This window comes from Mauremys reevesii, linkage group 5 (genome assembly GCF_016161935.1).
Source record: "Mauremys reevesii isolate NIE-2019 linkage group 5, ASM1616193v1, whole genome shotgun sequence".
Taxonomy (NCBI): domain Eukaryota; kingdom Metazoa; phylum Chordata; order Testudines; family Geoemydidae; genus Mauremys; species Mauremys reevesii.
In genome coordinates this window covers 45,174,069-45,201,186 of record NC_052627.1, presented here as the reverse complement: position 1 = coordinate 45,201,186, position 27,118 = coordinate 45,174,069, and the positions used below count along the sequence as shown (strand labels likewise).

Sequence of the window (27,118 nt, the reverse complement as noted above, 5' to 3'; positions counted from 1 at the left end):
TGGGTGAATACCAACTTTGTTGGATGCATGTAGTGGAAAGTTATGCTCCAATACGTCTGTTAGTCTATAAGGTGCCACAGGACTCTTTGTCGCTTTATATTGGTATTTGTAACTCTCCCCAATGTCACCAATGGGGAAATGTTGCTGCTGCTTCAAAGAAATGCAAAGAGGAGGCCAGGAGTAGAACAAATTCTGCAGTGAGGATGTGTGTCCTTCAGTAAATATCCAGGGACAGTTCAATGCTGCTATGCTTCTAAAATATTCAGCCCCACCAGAAACAGCACCAGCAGGGAGCTAGGCATAAGTACAGAGTCTGCCAGCTCTTCCCCATTGGACCATACTCCAGCTTTCTCAGGGCACTAGGCCCCAGTGGCTCTCATCCTGATCATACTCACTCCACATGTAGAGGAAGAGTCTCCAAGAGGTGCTTTCGGGGCAGCCTTTAAAAGCCCAGACCTCCCAGAAGGCATGCATGCATGCACTACAACTAACAGCAGCATCAGCAGGTTGTTTTGAACCCAGTGTCGACTCTTCCTGGATTCTGGCATCTATACATAAATTATCCTGACAGAATGGCTATTCAGCCATTCCATGGCCCAAGGGGAAGTATTCTTCAACCCCATTTCCTGCACATCTCCTGAAGCTGTACCTTGAGCCAGGGATTTGGTTCTATCTATATATAATTTAATTTTATTCCATACATTTCAAAGACCATGTATTTCAAAGTGCTTTACAAAGTAATACCGGTATTTCGAATTACTGTCTTGAAAAATACTGCAATTTGCTTGTGTTCAGCAATGGCTGACACACACACAGTCTTGACCACCAGGCATTAGATTGCCAGCAGGCATCCCTGATTTCAGCCATAGAAGTCAGCAGGAATTGAGGCCACCCAAACTTTTGCAGGAGGTAGTTAGCAACTTGCACAATGAGGCCCAGAAACCAAATTCGCAATTGCACACTCCCTTAGTCATTCTGTGAGAACAAATGTTGGTTTCTGGAGTATGCAGACAGATGCACCCAGAAATATTGTCCCACTAAAGAATCCCAATAACCAATCATATTCATTCCATAATGTGATCATTTAACTTGTCTGCTCTGCTACATAGCTAGTTAACATTTTAAATTCTTTTTATGGTTGTTGCAGACATGTTCATATAAAGCATTTTACATTTTGTCTGGAAAGCTTGTGCAATTGTTCAAGGAAGAAAGCCATAAATCAAGTACTAAACAACAAATAATTGAAATAAACACACTCCAGCTACAAAATGATGGTTAGGAAATGCACAAGCCTATTAAGAGAAATAATGGTTGTTTTCAAGGTAAAAGGCACTAATATTTGCCTTGTTTTTAAAGTTCCCTAGATTCAACTACACATTGTAAGTGTCCATTAAAATAAAAACAGGGACCGAAATCCTATCCTTATTGAAGTCAATGAGAGTTTTGGCACTGATTCCAGCAGGGCCCAGATTTCACTCATTTTATAATCCAGAGCCAGTAACATACTGCTATTGCCCTTCAAATTACATGCTATTTGCATTTTTTAATAAGTTGATGTAACATCCCCAACATATTGTACTCTCTCTCTCTTTAAATATCATAGACTACTTCAGACTGAAAGAGCAAACAAGGAATGAGTAAGCAGAGGGCTTAAAAAGATGTGTCATCTTTAGCATGTACAGCAGTAACAATTTAAATTATACTTTACAAGGGATATACTACACTACACCAGTTATATTCTCATAACAGAAACTAAACCCACACTTATTTAACTTCTGTTCAAATTTAGGTCCATATCCTGCAAACATTTAAAGGAGCAAAGTTACTTGTGTGTATTTAGCAGACTGGGCCTTTATTCTACTGCCTCCTTTCCTGCACTGCTATCGATTAAAAGGTACCACTGAGGCCCCAGTTTAGCAAGGCACAGTCTTCAGCACATATACTCCCATTGAGAAGCAGTTGAACAACATTTTTTAAAAAAACTTGTTTTTAAAACTATTAATGAAAAGACGGTCCCTTTTAACACTGGTTAGTGATGAAACTTTATTGTCCTGGTTGTGTATTGACTGGAGGTTGTTACACCTCACCCTGTTCAATCACTCAGAATATAGCTTTCATAAAAGCCTTTGTATAAACATATGTATAAACTAATCATAAATGTGTTTTTTTTATATTTTTCTATTACAATTAACAATGTATTTTCTATTCTTTTATCATGGAAAGACACTAGCAAAGTAAAAAAAAAAAGTCAAAGTATGACAGAAAATAAAGAGGAGGACTGTCATATTATGCAAACATCCTGGAATCAGCAGCCCAAGGTGCATAGCATGGCAACATAAAAGAAGAAAAACAACCTTCTGCAAAGCAGTTCATTTTTATGTATCAAGATAAACCATATGACCTTGTGATCTTGCCTTTGGGAAAGCAATAGGAACTGGCTTGAGTCTACCAGCCAGCCCTAAGAAGCCTAATTAGCAATAGCACCTTGATTTAAAAGCCTTTGCTTTTCATCCCATGTGTTTTACGTATTTACTTCCAAGTATGAATACAGGAGGAATGTTTGCCCTGGGACATTCTTTTTTCCTACACTAGATTGTATTTTCTGAAGGAATTTGTAAAAATGTTCCTTTACCTTTTTAGGAGGGGAAATTAAAAGATGACTACAGAACACATTAGGCTAACACCTAAGCAGCTGAAACAACTCTGCATGCATGAGAAGAAAATGAAGAAAACATTTTGCAGTGAAATTCCTTATATTGAATTACTAAAGAGTAACATAACCTTCTACACCTAGCCTTTACAACAGTTTGAGTGCTTGCTGACTGGCAAGCTAGGATGCTAAAAGTTTCCTTGTCAAAACCACTAATTTATTTAATGAATTCCACTTATTGATTTTTTTCCCTATTATTCGTCTAGCTCTGTAAGCTGGGAGAATAATTTGAAGGTACATACACATTTTCCAAATTTTTCCTTGTTGAATATTTATAAAGAATTTAGTTAATATTCCCAGCTCTGAACTAGACCATTATAGATCACCATATTTACATGAAAAGCAAAGCCTTGCCAATTTTGTGTACATCTCACCTTTTTAAAAGGGCACAAATAAAGAACAGGGAAGAAACATGTTCAGTGCAGCTTTATGCTTCACTCGCTTTTCTGGGAACAGCACTGGCATTTCATGGATGGGACCAGCACAAGCCATTTCCAAGTCAATTCTTCACTTTTTATTTTTTAAACCCTGGTGAGTGGTGCCAATGTGTTTGATTCACATTTTCCCAGTGTTCAGTCATTTTGCAGTGTTGCATATATAGGGATTATTTTGCTTTTGGACAGGGTTCAAAATATTGCAGGCATTAGTAGAAACAGATAATATATTTTCTGAAAGGTGAAATGTACAGGCATATTACCCTGATTGACAGGGACAGCAAACCACAAGAATTTCCTCGGGAGGAAAATTTGCACAAGCAGCTAGTAAGGTTTCTCATTTTTTCTTGACTTAAGTCACAGCACTGTTATCACTCTAGTACAGATGTCACTAATAACCCTGCTGCTGTACTTCAGAGAAATTGACTCTAAAATAGTTCGAGGAAAACCAGCTAGGAAGCTGCACAGCAATGCCTTCTCAGTCTTTAGGCCTAATTTTCAAAGTGGCCTCAACCCACTTAAATTTGCACTTAAGTTGTGTATCCAAAATCCAGCCTTTACATGTGCAAATTGGGTAGCTGGACATCTAGCTACTCAAGCTGCAAACACAAATTGGGGCAAATATTGGCCCTGCTTCTGCAAAATTCTTAGACATGTGTTTAACTGTTCTCAAGTGAATAGTCCCATGGCCTTCAATGAGACCACTCATATAAGTAAAGTTATATGAGTGGTCCTGGAGCACCTACGGAAAAAAAAATTAGCGGATGCAAAGCATCCTCTGGCAGCCAACTGCCCCTCTGCCCCACTTCCTTCAGCGCCTCCTGCCTTCCGGTGGCCCCTCTGATCAATTCCTCCTCCTCTCCCCCAGCTATTTCTGACTTTCTGCTTTTGCCAACAGCCATTAGTTTTCCACAGTGCTTAGCTTCCAGACGTACCCATGATTTTGTTTTCTAAGGGTGACAATGGAGAGCTACACCTTTAGCAGTGTTTTCACTGACTATTGTAAAAGTCATTTCTAAAGTCCCCTTGGAGTTTTCTGCAGCCGAAAGGATGTGAGAGTCATGTTTCCACAATACTGTCTGAGAGGCCATGCTGCCACATGGGAAGAAACATTAATTTACCGGCTTTATTTCTAATTTTAGGCATTTTGCCAATTGTTGGTGTTACTTTAATACTTTGATATTGTTTATAAGCTTAGAATTCTTATTCTATAAGAATTCTTCACTTAGTAAAGTCAGCCCAGAGTTTATCACAGTTGGAACCAGCATGTTCAGGTGTTGTCCCCACTCCCCAAGAGACAAGTTTTCAAAGTTCATTTCTCTGGATTGCTGGATCCAGATTACAGCTTGGGTTTCTCCTCATCTCCCATTATTACCCAAATAGGAATCTGGCCAGAACAACAATGCTACTGCTCCTCTACTTACAGAAGTTGTCTGGGTATCTTTAATTACCATGGCTGGTCAGAGTTTGACATCTGGAAGGCATCACCACAAATAGGAGAGTGCCTCATAACATATACTGGGCCCCTGATTGAATACCAACTTATAAGGAAGAGCACTGTTTAGCAAATCACTAAACAACATTTCTGCAGAACCTGGGTTTTTCCTATGATGTTTCCCGCCCAAGTAGTGACCATACACAATCCTGATTAGTTTACAGACATTAACAGGATCACAGTCTTAGGGAATATAGCTGTAGGCTTATCATTAAGGCTAAGATTTTGTCACGGTTATTTTTAGGAAAAGTCTTGGACAGGTAATGGGCAATAAACAAAATTCATGGAAACCCATGCCCTGTCCCTGACTTTTAACTAAAATAACTGTGACAAAATGGGGATGGAGGAGTGTCCAGCATCTACCACTGCTGCAGCTCCAGGGCCCTCATCACCCATGGCAGCTCAGAGCTATGGGGTCTGCAGCTGGGAACTCTGGGATCCACCCGTGACAGCTGGAAGCTGCAGGGGGCCCACAGTGGCTGATCCAGCCCTGCCACACTGGGGCCGAAGCGGAAAAGGTCACAGAGGTCTCTGGAAGTCAGGGATTCCGTGACTTCCGTGACCTCCATGACATAATCTTAGCCTTACTTATCGTGAATGATGCAAACAATGCTGGATGTAGTGTGGCATAGTAGTACCTGCAAGTGCTAAACCCAGGAGAAAGAAATAAAACCCAACTCCACTTGTAACTCTGAAAAGTAAACTATACTGAATACAAATGACATCCCAACAGCTGTGCAGTTGCTTCGTTATGAAAACAGCCATAAAGAGTGACATAAAATTCTTACAAAAAATGACACAGCTCACACAAGTAATAACAATTCCCTTCTGTGAATATTTAACTATGGCACAAGAGAAAGGCACTTTTTGTAAACAAAATTAATCTAGAAGAAAAGATTGGAAGGTTTAAAGGATTGAAAATGGGCTCCTGATCTTTTAGCCTTCAGGTCACTGATGTGAATCTAGACCAGGCTGAGTGTGTCCTTATTTTGTGGACAAACAGAGGGTTTATATTTCTGACGTCAATCTGCCACTTTTTGAAAAAAAAAACACTCAATTTTTTTTTAAAGCTACATCATGAAAAACAATCGTTTAAAATCCTCAAGACTATGAAACCTACTGCAGATTCCCAGTACTGTAGTGCTAGGCAAGGTGAATACTCCCTTTTCTTTTGGAAGCCACAAGTCCTCACGTTCTATGCATGACTTACAGAGTTACACCAGATACACATTTATGTAACTCTACAAAAGCCTTCAAAGAACACAACGCTCTCTAATAAGAGCAATGAGAGGGCATCCCCAAAGAATTTCCCTGCAAAGTACAAATCTTTCCAAGACCAAATTATTCATTCTTGCTCTTGTGTATGGCTCAGCTGAGAAAGCCTTTAATTTAATTGCAAAAGCACTTGCTGATCCAATCATAGATTTGAGAAACTTGGAAAAATAATGCACTGAGCTGCAATTCAGCAACTCAGAACACAGAATTGTTTCTTTATACTGATCTGAGAGGTGCACTTTAATTTCAGTTTCTTTACCACATTATAACTATATCCATGGTCATTTCCCTCTGGCAGTTACAGTTCCCTTGGGAGTTTCTCCATTAATTAATACTTCTTTAATTAATCAGGCTCCTTTAATTAATGCTGCTTAGTATTTCAAGGGCTAAAACCCTTTTTACAAAGTTTATTGTATTCATGCATCTATTCAGTAGTAGCTGCAATCAGGAACTCCCTATCTTTACTGTCATATGGGCATCTAAGAGGCTTTAGTTGACCACTGTGGATAGGGACAAAACATGTTAGAATAATCATGTTTTAGTCTAGGACAATGTCTACTCTAAAGAACAGTTTTTGAACATTGCCCTAACACAACAACTGAATTTAAACCTATAAAACTTTACGGAAAAGCAACTATAGATTAGCCATAGTGTTAGTGTCCCTCTCTCACAGCTCATTTAAAGATGTCTTTCAATTGAGCTGAATGAGACCAGCAAGTCTCAAATATATATATAAGAATCAATTAAATTAACTTCTGGGTTTTCCAGACACTGCCTGCATTTCATTCCATTTTGCATCTGACTTCATCTCCACCCATTCTTCTGCAGACTGGACTTCCTCCTTATCTCTTCTGATAGATTTCCTACAGCACAGTTGAAGGTCTTTAAAAAACAAAAACAAGGAAACCTGGGTTGGCCCATTTATCTGGAACACTTTCCCCACTCTTTGTGCACTATTGAGTCACTTCCCCTTTTTAACGGCCAAATTCTAACCTCTAGGTGGTTCATTTGGTTCATGTATGTCAATGACTTCATATGCAGGTAGAATATGGTTTAAATCTTTCCTTAAGAACTTCCACTTCTGTTTGATGCTCTCTGTAAAGCATTTTGTATTACCTTTATGAATTATACTACATGAAAATAGGCATTGTATTCAGATACAGTGAGGCAATATTTAGCAACATACAGTGAAGGTCACCAGTAAGTGTTATCTTCTCATGGTAAATTCAACACAAGGCCACAGTATCACTAGAATTATCTATTTTGCAGCCTAATGATATATTTACCGTGAGACCATTACACCTGTTGGCAATTCATGTTTGGTTGTTTAAATTTTCTTTTTATGTTCAAAAACAATGAACTTTGTTCACTGGTTTTAAGATTTCAGGAAAACTGGATAGCATGGCTCTCTCCTGGCTATGGAAGCACTGTATCTCTTTCATAATGGGCATACAGTAAGTAACTGTCCTGCACAGATTTCAGCTACTATAACTAACTGTAATCCTATGGCTTTGCCGTTACTGCCAAAAAAGGTAGGGGTGTTGTTTGTTTTTTTACAATAAGATAACAAATGCATATTAGCTATCCTGCTGTAGTGGGGACAAGGCACTGTAGTTTTAGCCTGGGTTATTATTAGTGAATGCATAAGTGGTACAATAAAGGTGGAAGAAAAGTTTGAAATACACTATAGAAAGTAGGGAGATAAAACAGAGATGTATGTCAATAATAAAAATGTCAAAGAGTATATCAAAAGACCTTTGGTAGGTATCACATGTCTAAGCCATTCAATAGCCTCAGTCAGGGTCAGCAGTGTGCAGTTAGTAAAATCCTCCTGATAGACCATCACAAGATGAGCAGCCATTCATTAGGTATGCAGCATCCTCAACCATACACCCATTATGCAAAGGCTGTTCCAGAGGCATGGTCATTTGCCTCACTACCCCACATCTGAAATGGTTGAGCTTGTACTAGATGTAGCTTGGCAACTCAAAACCAGGCAGTCTCTCATCAGGCTCAGTGATGTAGAAGAAATTATTTAGAGAGGGAGCAGATTGTTCCCATTCTGCTCACCACAGTGAGGCAGTGTCTGCCATAGAAATGGTCATAGCATAGTCCTGACTGGTCTAGCCCAAGGTAAACTAGGTGAGGTCAAAGGGGTATAAGGGCTGGCCTAGCCTTGCTACCTTGCAGTAAAAACTATAGGTGCCTTGACTCCACTAGAATTTTACAGCAGGATAGCTAATGTATGTTCATTATCCTGCACTAAAAACTTACCATTTTTAGTAGTGAAGACAAAGACTGCAACGTCAACGTGTTACAGCTGGTTTTTCTCATGTCATTCCCCTGCAAAGATCTCATGCCTACTGCCAAAGAGCCTGTTTTCCTTTGACAGAGACATTGTGTAATCTCTCTCTCCTGGGAAAATGTGCAGAATCAAATATAGGGTAACAAGAAGGGGATGTCCCGATGCCACTATCTGAATGTACAAATGTGCACATGGTGTAACTTCAGCCATACGTGAGGTCTTCTCCCTCAGCTCTCTTATGAACCGGACATACTAAATTGCACAAAAATGGACTGAAGAATGAAAACGATGATCTCTTTTCTGATTTGTGTCCCTTGTGTGTGTGTGTCTTCTCTCTTTTTATTCATGAGTTAAATCTCAAAATGTAATAAACAAAGGAAACATTTTCCATCACAATTTTTTCTCCATATTTGCATTCTAAAATTAGAATGAAAGTATCAAGTATCCTCTATTAGTCAAGGGTATAAAAACCATAAAGAGAAGGGAACTCCTTCAGGTCCCTTTGCCAGTTGTAAAATGGAGCTCCTTAAGTTTACTGACTAAATTGAGCTCTATTTGACTGAAACAAGTCTGCCCTGCACCAGTGTAATGCTCACACTCAGAATGTAAACTGCAGCTATCATCAATGGCAGACAAGATCTGATAACTGATTAGGCCCAGAGCAAATCTACTTGGGCACTAGAAAAGAAATCATGACATTTTAAAAGCAGATGTAAGTTCTTATTGTTTGCTTGTAAAGCAATAAAATGACTTGCTCTTTCCCAGTCTATCTCAATTGTTAAGAGTAAATACACTTACTGTAGACATGGTGTTTACAATAGAACTGTTTGTTTTAGCACCTGCTTATTTTAGCACATAAAAAGCTGGCCACACATTCAATTAGAATTATTTTCACACTGCTGGCCAGCCTTTGCTGGGGAAAAATACTACTTGCCTGTTGTGAGAAATAATCACTGTAAATTAATTTCCACTGATTTTTCAAATCCCTGAATTTAGACAAATTTAAATTGCAAGAAATATCTCCACCACTGTACTGCATCAAAGCTCTTTGTACTACTAGCTTGTGTAACAGAGACTGAAACTTAGATTTGCATATAGGCATTTTGTTTTCTCACATATGGTATAAGATTAGAACCCAGCATATGTCTCTATAGTTATAAAAGCAATTGTTTTTACAGAACAGATACTGTATAAAGAATATTTATATTATTTTCAGTATGCGTCTTCTTTTTGGTAAGGCTACAGGTCAAAACTTCAGTGCCTAAAGTTAGGCATCTAATATGGACATAAATGAGAGCTAGCTGTCTTAGATTCAGTCCAAAAAAGAGAGAGATGATGATAGCTGGGGCTAACAACCAGAAGAAATTGCAAAGACATTACCACGCCCTCTCATTAAAGGGAGTCGGGTAATCAGAAGCCTGATCGGATTCCCACCTGCTACTTGGAGACAGGGGCGGCTCTAGGCACCAGCAAAACAAGCTGTTGCCTAGGGCGGCAAAATGTAGGGGGCGTCCCCTGCCGCCGGGGAAGGCGGGAGGCTGGGCCGGCGGACCTGCCGCAGTCATGCCTGCGGGAGGTCCACTGGAGCCCCGGGACGACTGGACCTGCCGCAGGCATGACTGCGGAGGGGGCACTCGTCCCGCGGCTCCGCTTGACCTCCCGCAGGCATGACTGCGGCAGGTCAAGTGGAGCCGCGGGACCACGGCACCCGCCGCAGTCTTGCCTGCGGCAGGTCCGCTCATCCCGGGCTCCGGTTGACCTGCCGCAGTCATGCCTGCGGGAGCTCAACTGGAGCCGTGGGAAGAGGGGACCCGCCGCAGGACCGGGGAAGGACGGCGCAGCGCACCGCGCTGCTTGGGGCAGCGTGATTTCTAGAGCCGCCCCTGCTTGGAGAGCAGGCACCAGCTATGGGCAGATCAGCTTTCTCTCCATTTCTTGTTAGCCAGGAGGTGCAACTGTTTCTTTCAGATGAGGAACTGGCAATTGTCATGCATGGCTTTGTTACCTCAGACAAGACTTCTACAACGTTCTCTGCAGGGCTCAATCCTAAATCTATCAGCATTTCATTATCCAGAAACTGAAACTGTGGCAGAATTAGCTGCTCACTTGTCAGACGCATCATGAAATAAAATTATACCAACTTAGTATATTAGTGTATATGCCCTTAACATGAACATATTTCTCTCACATTTTATATATAGCAGTCTATTCGCTAATAGCACCTTGCCTTTTGGGAGGATGTGACGATTGGTACACTCCCTCTCTTTCAGGCACTTCTGACTTTTAAATAACATTATTTAGTTATTATTTCACTCAAAGAGAACATCCTGTGGTCAACTAAAAGGATGCTTTTATCTTAATTATCACCCCCACATTCTAAAATACACAGATTTTCAGCCTTCTATTCACCTGTTTACAATGTTTTATGTATGAGAAAAACAGAAAAGTACTTTTCCCAGATTACAAAACACAGTTAAATTGGCAGACATGGTATATTGGCATCATAAGAGCATATTGTTGCTTGTGCCTGTGTGTAAGTTGCAAAAGTGCCCTACTGGAGGTGCATGGAATGAGGAGGTCACTTTCCTTATTCCAATCTCTTCCCAATAAAACACACTTCTCAATCATGATCAAACATGCCCAAAGATAGCATACAGCTGGTCTGCAATTAATGTACATTTTCTAACCTTCTAGGTAAGCAATATTTTTATGGAAGTTTTCTTAACTAAAATGCAATTAAAAGAACTGGTCACTTCAGATGATCTTCACTCCTCCAAACTGGATATCTGCTTTTCAACATGACTTGCACTTGGAAGACATTACATTTCTTTTTGGATAAGCAAAAAGAGGCTTTATTCTCAACACAACAGCATTTCTCTATTTGTGCCTCTCTGTGTGTAACACAGTAGCTTTGGTATAGAGCTTCCAATCAATTTCAAACTTTCAGGGAACATTCTAGCCATCAATGGGCAGAATCCTATTGATTTTGGTGGAAATTGGAAAATGTGAAGAGGGAAATGGGGGATACATGGAGCTCTTTGCATCTCATTTGCAGACCCAACAGCTCTTCAAACACATCTTTAATTGTCTATAGATCAAAGAATTGATTGATGGCAGCCATTAACATCTTCCAGCCTAATATGTCAGCTTTGACCATCCTCCCAATACAGTTTTAAAATGTTGAATGACTTCCCTTCCAGACAGAAAGAAAGAATTTGGGCGAGGGGAAGAAGAGAAAAAGAAATGGAAACACACACAGGTATGTCTACACTGCAGTGTAAGCCCAGACTCAGACTTGAACCCAAGCCCCCTTCTGACTACACACAAATCTCTCAGGCTCAGAACCACGGTCCTAGGACCCTATGGGGGTGGAGGGTTCGAGCCCAAGCAAAGCTGGGACCCCAGGTTTGAGTCCTATTACTCTGCCGTGCAGATGCAATCTTCCCAATGTGGGTCTCGGGAGTCTGCTGAAAGTATCCTACAATCCCATGGGCCAACTTCCTTTGTCCACTCTATCTCAAGAGTCCTCAATCAACTCCATGGAAGCAACCCTCCTTGGGGTGGTGCAGAAGCTCAGTGAGTTAGCATTAGCCATTCCATTGTCTTTTGACTGCTGAGCTACAAACAAACTATCAGAGACCCTTCTGTGTTGGCAAAGGAGACTGAACAGAAGAAGTCTTTTGCAAAGCATGCTGCTTCTTGGTCACAGGAACACAGACAGATTTTGGTAAATCTCTGGTGCAAGGCCAGCAAAATAGTGGACTTTAGTAAGAGTACCAGAAATGATCATGTCTACCAGCAAATAGAGAAGTTGGCAACGTTGCAAATATACCAGACCAGTGACCAGTGCAGGGAGCAGATTAAGTGGCTCAAGACCGAGTACAGGAAAACCAATGATTAGATCTGCACCTCAGGCAACTCACTGCCATCATGCCTGTTTTAGGAGAATTTTGACCAGTTGCTAGGCATTGTGCCTAGCACAGAGCTAACAATGAGGCATGGTGACCTGGTCAGCTGGGATGGCAAGCTCCAGCATGAGAACAAATGGAAACCAGCAGCAGGTGCTGAGTGAAGCCAGTAAAGTGAATCTGTTGTTGAAACGAGTCCTAAAGGAGACTTGCTGCAGAAGCAGCTGCAGTATATCCTGGGGCCATAAATGGAGGAGCTTTTTGATGCCCCCCTGAGGAACAGCCCATCACAGAGCCTGGTAAGTTTCTGGCTCCATTTTAATGTTTATTAATATAGAAATGGGAGGGATTTCTGATCTATGAATGAATGCAAGGAGCCCCCGCTAGCAGCATTTATCTGCTAGTAACAGATTGTATGCCAATGGCTTGGCTTCCCCCCACCACGTGGAATTCAAAATGGCAACCAGGAAATGCAAACAGTAAAAATGCCTTGAAAATGAATTTTTACTGAAATAGCGCAGATTTTAGCTAGGGCATTCCTGTTTCTTAAAAATAACAATCCTACATTGCCATGCCTGTAAATACATTGCTCTGTAACCCCATAACAGTGTAACAAACCACATGGAAACAGTGAGCAGAGAGGGCAGGTGGAAATGTTTTCCGTTTACAAATCTAGTCCATTTTAGTTAAATGCAGTACATAGTTGACAAAATTATCTGTCCCAAATTCAACTGGGGTTTGAATTTTTGTCCAGACATGTACTGGTTAGGAAGGGGAGTAAACAGGATGACTGTGGAGTTCTGCGTGTTTGCATGAAGCCAGAATATTCTAAGCCAGGTAAAAGATAACACAGCATCGTCTTGACTCCCTCATAAATTCTGACCCAATCCTGTGATAGCTGCAAAATCTTTTCCAAGCAGGAATTCATCACATCACATGATGGCAGACAGCTAAAAAGTGACAAATTTTATAAGTGCTGTATACAGGCATCACAGCACTTTGGTGGAATGATAATCAATGGAATTCCATAATACCAGGGTACAAAATATATATGAATGACAGAGTAGGTCGTGCTGGTGGGGGAATGTCACTATATGTAGTAGGAAGAGAGCCTGAGACATAAACCTGTGTATCAGAGGCCTAGTATGAGGTAGGACCTTCTCACAGAATCTGGCAAGAACAGGGCTAATATTGCAGAAATACACATTCCGAAAAAGTGCTAAGTACAAAGTGTGACGTTTCATTCCATATGCTTTATGAAAATATGCTTATAAATGTGAATATGATATAACTGGAATATGCTTTATGCAAAAGGTCTCTTGTAAGGTATCAATACAAAGCTTATAATCTACCGAGTGTGTTCATCCTATTTGTTTGCATATATTATTTCTATGTCTGAAGTTAGGAGGATAAGATATAAACTTGAATTACTGATGTAGACAAATTAAGTGGAAGCCATTAAGGGTACTTCAGAATCAATGAACTGTAAATGGCTCTTTTTACTTGCAAACCTTCCTGCATACCTGTGGGCCAGCCCAGGAAGAATGGAGGCTGGAGTCTCAAAGGACATGTAACCATGTCACATGATGTTGGAATCCATCTTAAACCTGGTGCTTTTCCATTTAGGAGGAGCGGTGGGGACCCAGAAACACAAAAGATTCCCGCCTTGTGCCAAAGCTATAAAAGGGAATGGAGCACGACAAAGGAGACAGTCATGAGAAAGCCCCTGCTTACCACCTGAGATGTCTGCTGAAGCTAATAAGGACTGTATCAGGAGAACGGATTGGACCCAGACTAGGAAGGAGTCTAGTCTGTAAAAGAAGCTTATTGGAACATCTCTGAGGGTGAGATATTACCTGTAATCAGTTTCTTAATGTATTAGGCTTAGACTTGCGTGTTTTGTTTTATTTTGCTTTGTGACTTACTTTGTTCTGTCTGTTATTACTTGAAACCACTTAAATCCTACTTTTTACACTTAATAAAATCACTTTTGTTTATTAATGAACCAGAGTAAGTGATTAATACCTGGAGGAGCAAACAGCTGTGCATATCTCTTTACCAGTGTTATAGAGGGCGGATAATTTATGAGTTTACCCTGTATAAGCTTTATACAGAGTAAAACGGATTTATTTGTGGTATGGATCCCATTGGGAGTTGGGTGTCTGGGTGCTGGAGATGGGTGGCCTGCTGAGCCATTTTCGGTTGAGCCTGCAGCTTTGGGGGTGTGGACTAGACCCTGGGTCTGTGTTGCAGCAGGCTAACTTGTCTGGCTCAACAAGGCAGGGTTCTGGAGTCCCAAGCTGGCAGGGAAAATGGGCTCAGAGGTAATCTGAGCACATCAGGTGCCAGTCCCAAGGGGGTCTCTGTGACCAAACCCATCAGACAGAGTACTCATGCAAACACATTCCGATATCAAGTGAAACTAGAACATCCCGATATCAAGGATGGTACAAAAACATTCCCAAAGGATAACCGAAACACACTGACCTCTCCTAAAAGATAAGGTCACGATGACAGTACATAAACTTGTTTATATCAGGGTATAAAGTTGTATCTCAGAGGGAGTATCTTGGCCAGCCTAGGGGGCAGTGGAAAGTCCCACCACTGGCTGAGCTGCATCCATTGTCACGGGCATACATGTATCCTCATAGAGTCTGCTAAGTGCTATTCCCATGCTTCGTCGACAATAAATTTGGCTGGGTGCCTTCATACCTTGGGTGTTCTTTACTGAGTGTAGGTTAAGTTCCAGATCTTTAACCTATGTATTTCATAGTCTACTTATATAACTCCCCCTCCCTATAGCTGTCCCTTGATTTTCCATCCATCTGCTGCAAAGTATTAGACCTTCAAATGAAAAGGGGAAGGGGAAAATAAAAATTTGAAATTGAAAAAAAAAGGTACAAAACAAGAAGAGAAAACATTTCTAACTCACTTTACTTTCATAGCCCAGAAGTTATATCAGCTTTATGAAGGATATACAGTATAGCCATTTGCAGTGTATGTAGAACACACTATTCCAGAGAGGAGATGGGTGAGGTAATATCTTTTATTGGATCAACTTCTGTTGATGAAAGAGACAAGCTTTTGAGCTACTCAGAAGAGCTTGTCTCTCTAATATCCTGGGATCAACATGGCTACAACAACACTACAAACACTGTATTATATCATTTAAACCTAAATATATAACATGTTGCTATAGTATGCTCATTTCTGCAAAATGACTGAATGTAGACAGATCCCACAGCCTGTGTAGAGCTGCATTGCTCCATTTGTGTACAAGTGTTTTCCTGAGAATACCTCAGTGTAAGATCTGTTTTCTTCCATAGGATCTGTTAGTATTTTACAGTCAAATTAACCATTTGGACAAAGAAATTAAATTGATAATTAATTGGCTAAATGTCCATTTCAGCTGAGTATTTGACAAAGTGGCAAAAACTTCAAGCATTTGATCAAATGACTGAGAATTTGACCTAAATTTGCTTACTGAACTAAACCACCAAAAGAAAAGAGGTTACACTTCACTGCATAATGTTAACCATAAAAAATATCTGTCAGACACTAACTGCAGATGAATTTAGTTCTGTAGCATTCTGTGCCTTCTTATTGGAGCAACTGAGCTTCAGGTGACAGACATTTCAGCATTTTTTTAAAGCTTTATACCTATTGGATTTGGTTTTGGACCCTAAGCAGTTACATTACAGAGGTCCCTTGCAGCTCCATGGTTAAGGTTGTGTTGGGATTTCCACTTAAAGTACAGACTGGATAATTAAAAAAACAACAAAACAAAAAAAGCTAAAACTAGTCAGTCACACAATAGCAGTAGAAGTACAGCAAGAACACAGTCCTCACATATTTCCCAGATGCCATAATGTTGAGTAGCCCAAGGATCAAGTACAGCCACCTTTGCAGCCCATCCCACCTCAAACTTCACTGGGTGCCAAACTGCCACTCCCAAAGGTACTGGCCCATTCTGAAAGAAGCAATAGCAGCTGGACATAAAGATTACTGCTAGGCTGCAGGCCTGGTTGTTGGTGGTGGTGGTAACAGTGTGTGTGTGTGTTGGGGGGAGGGGCAGGGAATAAGAGATGTAGAAGGGAACCCTAGGAAGCATCTACATTTCTTAATATTTGTTTTCCTGTACTTAGATCAGCACCTGAAAAAATATTATGTACATACATTTGTTGTATATGCATACAAATTCTATATTTGTACACACAGATTTGATAACTGCACACACAAGGGTCCGATTTGTGAGTGTAAGTGACTGCACTTGCAAATGTCGGGGTTGTATGCTCATATTTTGCAGCTGCATCTCAGACTCCTATAACTGGACAATTTAGTCCATTATATTAACTTTTACATAGTTTACCAACAATATATTCTGTGTGAAGGGTTTGGAAGGTTTTGTTTGAGGCTGGTGAAAAAGGATGCTTCATATTTATCTATAGCTACACCAACCAATTTTGGATCTTGGGCCTGGTCTACACTACGCGTTTAAACCGATTTTAGGAGCGTTAAACCGATTTAACGCCGCACCCGTCCACACTAAGAGGACCTTTATATCAATATAAAGGGCTCTTTAAACCGGTTTCTGTCCTCCTCCCTAACGAGAGGAGTAGCGCTAATATCGGTATTACCATATCGGATTAGGGTTAGTATGGCTGCAAATCGACGGTATTGGCCTCCGGGAGGTATCCCATAGTGCACCACTGTGACCGCTCTGGACAGCAATCTAACTCGGATACAGTGGCCAGGTAGACAGGAAAAGCCCCACGAACTTTTGAATATCATTTCCTGTTTGCCCAGCGTGGAGCTCCGATCAGCACGGGTGGCGATGCAGTCCCAAATCCAAAAAGAGCTCCAGCATGGACCGTACGGATGTGATCGCTGTATGGGCAGACAAATCTGTTCTATCAGAGCTCCGTTACAGAAGACAAAATTCCAAAGCATTTTAAAAAAATCTCCAGACAGAGGCCACAGCAGGGACTCAGCACACTGCTGCGTGACAAGCGTAACGGAAAGCCAAAGAATCAAATGGACGCTCATGGAGGGAGGGAGGGAGGGAGGGGGGGACTGAGGACTCAAGCTATCCCACAGTTCCTGCAGTCTCCGAAAAGCATTTGTATTCTTGGCTGAGCTCCCAATGCCTGTAGGGTCAAACACATTGTCTGGGGTGGTTCAGAGCATAGCTCGTCAATTTACGCCCCCACCCCCACCCCCAGAAGTAAAAGGGAAAAAATCGTCTCTTGACTTTTTTAAATGTCACCCTATGTCTACTGAATGCTGGTGGTAGACGCAATGCTGCGGCAGTGAACTGCAGCATCCTCTTTCCCCTTCCCTGGTGGCAGATGGTACAATATGACTGCTATCCATCGTCATCATCAGCCTGGTGGCAGACGGTTCAGTGCAGAAGGACTGGTATCCATCCTCATCATCAGCCCGTGAGTGCTCCTGGCTGGCCTCAGGTGAGGTTGGCCGGGGGTGCCTGGGTACAGAATGGCTGGTAACCGTCTTCATCATAGCAACTGAGGGCTGAGCTCCATCAGCCCCCGCCCTTCATGTGTAAAGAAAAGATTCTGTACTGCCTGGACTATCATAGCAGCGGGATGCTGGGCTCCTCTCCCCAACACTGCTTAATGTCCTGTCTGGACTATCATAGCAGCTGGAGGCTGCCTTCCCCTCATTTTATCTCACTAACAAGTCACTGTTTCTTATTCCTGCATTCTTCATCACTTCATCACACAAATGGGGGGACACTGCAACGGTAGCCCAGGAAGGCTGGGGGAGGAGGGAAGCAACAGGTGGGGTTGTTGCAGGGGCACCCCCTGTGAATGGCATGCAGCTCATCATTTCTGCGGGATCTGACACGGAGCGGCTGTGCTCTCTGGTTCTCTGATACACTGGTTCTCTAGTACACTTGCCCCATATTCTAGGCAGGACTGATTCTATTTTTAGATACCATAAAGGAGGGATTGACTCGGGGAGTCATTCCCATTTTTGTCTTTTGCGCCCCCGGCCGACCTCAGCCAGGGGCACCCATGACAGCAGCAGACAGTACAGTACAGAAGGACTGGTAACCGTCATCTCATTGCCAATTTACAATGGCAGCAGACAGTACAGAATGACTGATAACCGTCTCTGCTATCATGCAAAAGCAAATGAATGCTGCTGTGTAGCGCTGCTGTATCGCCTCTGTCAGCAGGATCCAGTACACATACGGTGACAGTGACAAAAGGCAAAACAGGCTCCATGGTTGCCATGCTATGGCGTCTGCCAGGGCAATCCAGGGAAAAAGGGTGCGAAATGATTGTCTGCCGTTGCTTTCCCAGAGGAAGGAGTGACTGATGACATTTACCCAGAACCACCCGCAACAATGATTTTTGCCCCATCAGGCACTGGGATCTCAACCCAGAATTCCAAGGGGTGGGGGAGACTGCAGGAACTATGGGATAGCTACGGAATAGCTACCCACAGTGCAACGCTCCAGAAATCGATGCGAGCCTCGGACCGTGGACGCACACCACTGAATTAATGTGCTTAGTGTGGCCGCGTGCATTCGACTTTATACAAGCTGTTTTACAAAACCGGTTTATGTAAAATCGGAATAATCCCCTAGTGTAGACGTACCCTTGGATTACCCCTAATTGAGAGATCAGACCACATCCCCTCTAACTTCCCCACAAAAAAGTATTTTCAGTTATCCTTTAATGCACTGATTATTCATATGACAATTCTGTTCAAAGACCTGGCATCAACCTGAAAAGATCTGAGTTATCCAAGTTCTTTTGAGGGGGGAGTGAAAATACATTATATCTATGTGAATTAATTCTCTCCCCATCCGCCCTCCCCCAATATAAAGGACAGGATTAAGAAAAACCCAGGAAAGGCAGAGAGCAGGTTTATATGAAGTCCTAAGCCAGCACCGTGTAGCTCTATGTTATGACAAGATCATGCAACATGAGATTCATATGAAAATTTAATGCATTGACAGTGTATTGACAAACTTCTTTCAGCACCAAAAGGCTTCCTCCTTTCTACAATTCATCTAAAGTTTGAAGAAGTGGCCCATTGGCAATCCCACAGTGATTTACTTTAAAAAAAAATTGGAGCCCCAAAAAGGCACTGCTTAATAAGGATTTATTTATGTGAGTCACCTCCTCTAAAACCACATTTCGGATTCTAATGCAGATGAACACTAGAGTCAAGGTTTAAGAATAGCATGAAAGCAAGGTCGTCCCCTGTCCGGGGGTTCCAAACTATCTTAGGCCAAAGTTACTTTCTTGCTAGAAAATAACATTGTGCTGTGAGCATTTATCCTACAATTTCAAATTATTAAGCATGGATATATAATTCCTCACTGCCAGCATTGTGAAGTTCTGCCCAAACAAAAACACTCTAGGTGACGCAAATCTACAGTCTTCACACACAACGCAGAACAGCAGTAGGAGATAAGGGAGCTGTCTGCAGCTAAGCTGACAGTGACAAACTTCAGGTTATACAGAAGATCTTGCAAGCCATGCCAACCAATATTACAAGCAAAGCCAGCAAGCTGAACCAGCAGCACTCCAGTTCTCACTGCCTGCAGTATATTCCCACCTTCAGCAAAAAATCCTTCAGGGCAGCAAGAACAGCAGTAAACCTGTCATTAGCAGCCACAGTACTGTCACATCAGCGACTCTCGTGTGTCAGCGACAATCTTTAACTCAGCTGTTTGTTTCATTGGGGAAAGCTTTCTTTGATTGTCAGGAAACAGAACATGTACAATGGTCTTTCATAAACACATACAAGCTCTCCAGAGTACAAACAAACAAAACAATCGTGTACTTTGGTAAATGTGTTGCAATTTTTAACCAAAGCAGATGAAGCCTATGTGAATAGACCTGCATATAAACTAGTGTGGGATGACTTGCTTGTAATCTGTCATGTACAATACAGCAATTGCCACTCCATTTCACTTACTCTATTCCAACATTGAAAACTAGATTATTTTTAGACATGCTTGATACACAACTGTTTTCAAAGCCCACTGCTAAATTCCTTGAATGGCAGCCAAGTAGTTGGGTGAAAACCTACAAACCTACCTCACCCAGATCAGTACGTTGGGCACTGGCAACTCTAAGCAAAAAAAGAGCTCTTCCTTCATGACACATCATCTTTGTGCCAGAGTCAACAGCAAATTAAAAACACCTCCACCAGCAGAAATGAAGTTCTGTAATTCAATGCACTATTTTGTTCCTGTTCGAGTGCTTGCATATGTCCATTCCAATGTAGGTGTGTGCATGCCCCACACAGTTGCTGGAATTTTTTTCCCTTAGTGATATCCTAACACGCCCTGGTGCCACATGCTCAGAGTGCCGGTATAAAGGTCCCTGCCGAATCTGCACCTTTTCAGTTCCTTCTTACTGCTTCTGACAGTTGGTGGAACTTCCCTCATTGCTCAGGCAATCTTTTCCGGTGGTTTCCTTCTTTATTTTTGTATATATAGTTCTCATCGTTTGGAAGTAGTTTTGGTAAATATTGTAGAGAGTGTATTTTAGACATCTCTATAGTTATTGGAGAGAATTGTCTGCTCCCTGACGGGGGTATGCTTTGATCACTGGGCTTTAAGCTCTGCTCTTCCTGTGGCAAGTCAATACCATTGAGCGACTCACATTCAAGCTGTCTCAAGCAGGGGAATCTCACAGGAACGATTGTTGTCAGATTTACAGGGAATTTAAGCCCACACCAAGGCTGAAGATCCTCCTGATGGAGGCGGCCCTGAGACCAGCATAGGAGCCATGATCGGACTTGGCACCGAGCATCTCGGCTTCAGTACAGAGCGTGCCTCCCGCCAGTAGAGACCTTCAGCACTGCTCCTCCTTCCTGTTAGCATGAATGACTTACCTCTTCTATGTTTTTTCCCCCAGCCCATTAATTCACAAGGTTCTGTCGTAGATCAAGCAGGACCATGCCCGGATCATCCTTACAGCCCCAGTGTGTCCCAGACAGCACTGATTCACCACCCTCATAAACCTTTTGGTGGAGCCCCCAGTCAGGCTCCCACTGCACATGGACCTGATCACATAGGACCACGGCCATCTGCTCCATCCAAACCTCAGCTCTCTTCACATGACGGTCTGGAACCTTCATGGCTGAACCCTGCAGAGCAAGCTTGCTCAGAGCAGGTTTGTAGAGTCCTACTGGGCAATAGAAAACCCTCCACTAGGGCAACAAACCTGGTGAAGTGGAAACAATTCTCCATCTGGTCTTCTAAATGTGGAGTTCCACATACGCAGTCCTCATTGCATCTTGTTTTGAAATATCTTATACTCTTGAAACAGACAGGCCCGACTCTTTCTTCAATCAAGGTCCATCTGGCAGCATTTCAGCCTTTCATCCCAAGGTTGACAATAAGTCGCTTTTCTCACTTGAAATGATAATTCATTTTCTCAAAGGCTTGGAGAGGGTATTCCCTCAGATAAAGGAACCAATTTCCCCCTCCCTCCCCCCGGACCTAAACCTTGTCCTGTTGAAACTGACAAGTCCACCCTTTGAGCCACTAGAAACATGCTCACTACTGCACCTCTCCAGGAAGGTGGCCTTTTTGGTGGCCATTACATCAGTGAGAAGAGTTTTAGAGATTCGGGCACTTACCTCAGAACCCCCCTATACAATTTCTTCAAAGGTAAAGCGCAGCTATGCCTGCATCCAAAGTTCCTCCCAAAAGTGGCTTCTCAATTCCACTGCAACCAATTGGGTTTTTTATCAGTATCCTATCCCAAGCCACTGACAGGAGAGAACGACGATGACTACCCTCCTTGGATGTCAGATGGACCCTGGCATTTTACATTCAGAGGACCAAGCTGTTCTGCAGATCGCCGCAGCTGTTCAATGCGACTGCTGAGAAAATGAAAGGGCTCCCCCCCATATGAGGATTTTGTCTTGGATCCTGTCGTATATCTGAGTGTGTTATAACCTCACAGGGGTCCCCCTTCCACCGAACCTGACTGCCCATTCCACAAGGTCTCAGGCCTCTTCAGCAGCTTTCCTAGCTCAAGTTTCTATTCAAGATATCTGCAGAGCAGCAACTTTGTCCTCGGTACACATGCCCTCAGTGCACATGCCATCACCCTACAAGCTAGGGACAATGTCTACTTTGGCCACACAGTGTTGCAGTCAGCTTGTCCTTAAACTACACGCCCACCTCCTGTGCAACTGTTTGCAAGTCACCTCCATTAGAATGGACATGTGCAAGCACTTGAAGAAGAAAAAACGGTTACTGACCTTTTGTAACTGTTGTTCTTGGAGATGTGTTACACATGTCCATTTTAAGACCTGCCTGTGATCCCCTCTCTTGGAGTGGTTGGTAAGAAGAAACTGAGACGGTGCGGGGTCAGCAGGGCCCCTTACACCAGCAGTACGAGCATGCAGCACCAGGAGGCGCTAGAGCCGACCCGACGAATATCACTAAGGGAAAAAATTCCAGCAACTGTGCTTGGGGCATGCACACACCTACATTGGAACGGACATGTACAGCACATCTCAAAGAATAGCACATCTCCAGGCCAATGGGGGCGGCAGGAAGCCGCGGCCTGCATCACTTCCCGCAGCCCCCATTGGCCTGGGACGGCAAACTGCCGCGATCGGCCGAACCTGCGGATGCGGCAGGTAAACAAACTGGCCCGGCCCACCAGGGTGCTTAGCCGCATGCCAGAGTTTGCTGACCCCTGAGCTAGAGGATTAAAAACTCTAGGGCTGTCAATTCTGCACCTTACATGAGCATTAAAATTAAATTCCCTTAACTCGTTAAAAGACAGATAGATCTCACAGAAAATTGAATTAGTCTATCCACTTTTTTGTGGACTTTGGGAAATATGCTCCTTGTGCATAATGGAACTTTCTACAATAAGTCCTAACAAACTTATCTATGCTTATCTATGTGGGAGACTGAACTTTCTATAGGGCTGCTCCAAGGCTATGGAATGAACTCCCACAGGAACTAAGGATGATCACACACTTAAAGTAGAAAATGGTGAGGTTTAAGGCACCGTCCTTTGACTTTGCCTTCACTAACATATATATATATATATATATATAGCAACATGTATAATATATTAAAAAAATCCAAAACAAAAACATTACACTGCACACGTCTTCTCCTGGGTGGGGAGGATAAGAGAATAAACATGTGACAGATGTTAGTCATGTCACTTAATGTACTACACGAAGGTACTCAGATACTATGGTGATGAGTGTAGTATAAGAACCTCTATAGAATAGAATTGATATGTTTTGAAAATGCTTTTTTCAATCTAGCCTTTATTAGCTGGCCAATTTCTTGTAGGTGTCATAGGAAAAGGGAGTTATATAATAAGAGACAAGAGCAGTCAAGTAGGTAGGGGCAGAGTTATGGAAAGGAAAACAAGGAACCTTAATTTGATATGGTAGAAAGCAGGGAGCCAGAAGAGGGATCTAAGGAAGAAAGTGAGATGATCAGAGATGGCCAAACAGTTTCTGCAGATCCTGGGATTTACAAAAATAATGTTTGTCTTCAGAATGAACTGGATTGTTCCAAATACAGTAGCAGATATTTTGAAAAAAAAATTTTCCAGAAGATCCTCTGCTGCCCCTCCCTCTCCCAAGGTCTTCACTGCAACCCCCACAGTCAATTACAAAAGCTAGAGACTGGGCTGTGTTATCAATATGCTTTTTGTATGTTTCAAGAATAAAATATAATCATTTCTAGGAGTGGGCAACTTAAAAAAAGTTTATTTGCCAAATTTTCTTGCCTTCTCACTTGGCTACAGTCAGAACAAAGGGTTTTTGTTTATATGGGAACTCAAATGTAAAGATTCCCCACTCTCTCCCAGGGAAACAATTATTCAGAGAGTCCTTTGTTAAAACATTGGCAGCACATCACTATTGCAGGTGCAACCACGCAGTTAGATGCCTAAGTGCTATAAAATACACCCACAATTATTTCCGGCACAAAATTGCAGACACAGCATTAGAGGTAACTTTTCAAAATCTAGCAGATTGTCTCCTTTTACTGCATCCACACGATTTCCTGTAATGTTACACATATTTTTTTAAAAAAAAACCAATGAACCGACATTGCCATTAGCAAATTAAGCAGGCACTACAGCACACTTTGATACTGTATTATTATTTCCTGTTTCAGTAGCTCAAGGCATTCCAGAATTCAGTGGACTGGTGACATCAGAATCACCTTTGATTTACACTGTTTGGGGAAGAAAGTCTGCTTTGTGAAGAGCAGGTAACTCTGTTTCTTTAACCTTGACCTGATTACTAAACTATATCTTATAAATATTTTTATTCCATCATAATATATGGATTAGAATTGAAAAAAGCATGCTTACCTTATCTTCACCGACAGAAACACACATATTCTTACAGCAATGATTAGTGGTGTCACAAGCTAAGTGCATTGAACCATAGGTCAGTGTCGAGAGCAGGAACTGTTAAGGAAAGAGAATCAATTATCTTTATCAAGACAATGAAGGAAGGACATTGTTACTGTGAGAGCCCCTCAATGCCAACTGGCAAAGAGTTCACTGTACTAACTCTTATCAGGCCAGACAAACTCACTACACCAAACATACTGCTTTCATGGTATTTATCCAAAAAGAGTCACATGGAATCCCTAATATAGGTTTATGTGATTCTGATCCTCATAATCATTGTGAGATGTATGTACAGATGAGATTTAAGGAGTTGTGTACACATACTGAAAATGTGGTTTTGGGTCTGTGTCCCAGCAGGGTCAACAAGCTGGTTTTGCCAGACAGAGGAATGTATAGTCACCTGTCTGCCTTAGTTCACATGTAAAATAAGCATTGTAAGCCAACACACTAGAAACTCATTTGCATACAAAGTCAACATGAAGCCAGCATACCCGGGGATACACCACAGGGATCATCCTGACTCCTAGGCTAAAACAATGACTTTGGGGAATATAAAGGCAAAAAGACACCCCTTCATCCTTCACTGAGGAAGCAAAAAAGACAGTGATTTTTGCATTCATGAAAGGAGATCCCAACTACTATGTTTGGAGATGCTGGAAGATTGCTTTAGGTAAAATAAACTATTTAAGACAAGGATTTTAGCCTGTTAAAGTTTAGTTTAGACACCAGGAAGGGTGATATACTGTGTTTCATGGGTGGTGGGTGAACCATGGCTCAGAGAGGCTAGACCCCGGCCTGGCCCTTCTGTCTGAGGCCCCACCTCGCCCCTTCCCCTGCTGGAGCCTAGAGGCCCCCAACACCACAGCCGCCAGCCCCTCCCCCATCCCCGGAGCGCCAGGCGGGCAGCAAGGCCCCCAGAGCCCTCAGCCCTGGAGCGCCGGGGGTGGGCAGCGCGGCCCTCAATGCCCCCAGAGTCCTTACTGAATTCTGGGAGGCAGGCGGGTGGCATGAACACCAGCTCCAGCCACCTGGAGTCCCTGCCACAGGCCACCGCCCACTAGACCAGCCGCGGGAGAACCTCAGTGAGCTGGCAGGAACAGGAGGGGAGCTCGGGACAGAGCATGGGCAGGTCTACCCAGGGCTGTTTGGGGAGGCCCAGCCTCCCCCGGCCTTTGATACTCACCATCCATGCTTTGTTTTACATGTAGACATTTGTTTCCATCATTATCCTTATTCACTCTCTCTTAAAATTTATTCTTTGATAATAAACTTATAATTGTTTTCACTATAAATGTATCTCTGTGCTGTGACGTTATGTTGGAGCTGATCCTCAGCTCAACCAAACAAGTTGGTATGTGTACTGTTCCTTAAGGGACAGCTTACCTGGTAATTTCTGTGAGTGTCCAATGGTTAAGGGCTGGACACTGCAGGGGACCGCTACAACAGGGCTTGAGTGCACGGCAAAGTAAGGGCTGGAATAACCCAGAGGAGATTGTTTGAGTGGCTAACAGATTTGTGGTGTCAGGGTGCTGACACTCCGTTAAGCACAAGCAAGTGTCCCTCTTGCTGGAGGGTAACAAGGTGACTCTCAGTCCTGGATGGCAAATAAAGCATCACAGAGGTAGCTGACATAGGGCCAGATTGTGACCTGGTCTTGTGCAGCCACACAGGAGAGTAAGACCTCCACACATGGACATATTGTTGTGCCCCGCATCCCTGCATCTCTGTTGCATGCACACAGCAATGAGGGGAGAACAAGGACTATGCACTTGGTATTTCTCCCCTAACCACCATGCAGGTGAGTCAAGAGAGCCAGGGAATGGGTGAAATCTTCACTCCAACACCCAATGCACCAGCACAGCTGAGCCAGACATGAGATAGTAGCAATGTGCTTGTGGTGAAGCCAATAATATATTACTACCTCCCTGAGAGCAAGGGGGTGAGACACTTACTTCCAAGGGCTGCCTGTGTGGAGGCACAGATGTGCAGTGCCTCTGACACAGGGCGAGATATACAACATAATGTAGCCCATTAGTAGGGATTTCCCAGTCATGCAGTGGAGAGTGGGGTGTAAGTGCTTTATAAACTATGAAGGGTCAGGGGATTGGGAGCACAGAGAGGAATTACTGGATACTGTTACTCTCAAACAGGGGAGTGGGCTGGCCAGTTGCATCAAAAAATAAAATGAACTAAAAATCCAAATGTTCTTTGGTAGCAGGCCTCTCACCCAGCCCCCTTCTCATGTAAGACTGCTTGGAATATTTAGCTAGGTTCTAACAGAGTCCCCATTACTACAGTATCTGAGTGCTTCCTTTTTTCATTCACTGCCTGTAGGAGAAATAGCTTGATTTGTGCTTTGTGCATGTGTTTGTGTGTGAGAGCATGAGAGCGCGAACTGAATAAATTAGAGGAGTTTTGCATTTAGTTCTATAGTAAGTCCAGGATGATTCCCTCCATACCTGCAGCCTCTTGGAGATGGGAAAGGAATATTCAAAGATCAACTATATCAAGTACCTCAGAGAGGCCCAGCAGCATTCACAGACTTTAAAGCTAGAAAGGACCACTAAAATCATAGCACAGCCATTAG

The 27,118-nt window shown here is 42.6% G+C and overlaps 1 protein-coding gene across 1 annotated transcript in view; it reads right to left on the bottom strand.

Annotated features, from left to right (window-relative positions):
- The window catches only part of JADE1 (jade family PHD finger 1), a 97,699-nt gene extending 73,172 nt beyond the window's left edge, over positions 1 to 24,527 (bottom strand). The window contains exon 1 of the mRNA XM_039541456.1: positions 24,487 to 24,527. The gene's annotated coding sequence lies outside the window, so the exon portion shown is untranslated. The remainder of the gene's footprint in view (positions 1 to 24,486) is intronic.
- Between the last annotated feature and the right edge of the window lie 2,591 nt (positions 24,528 to 27,118).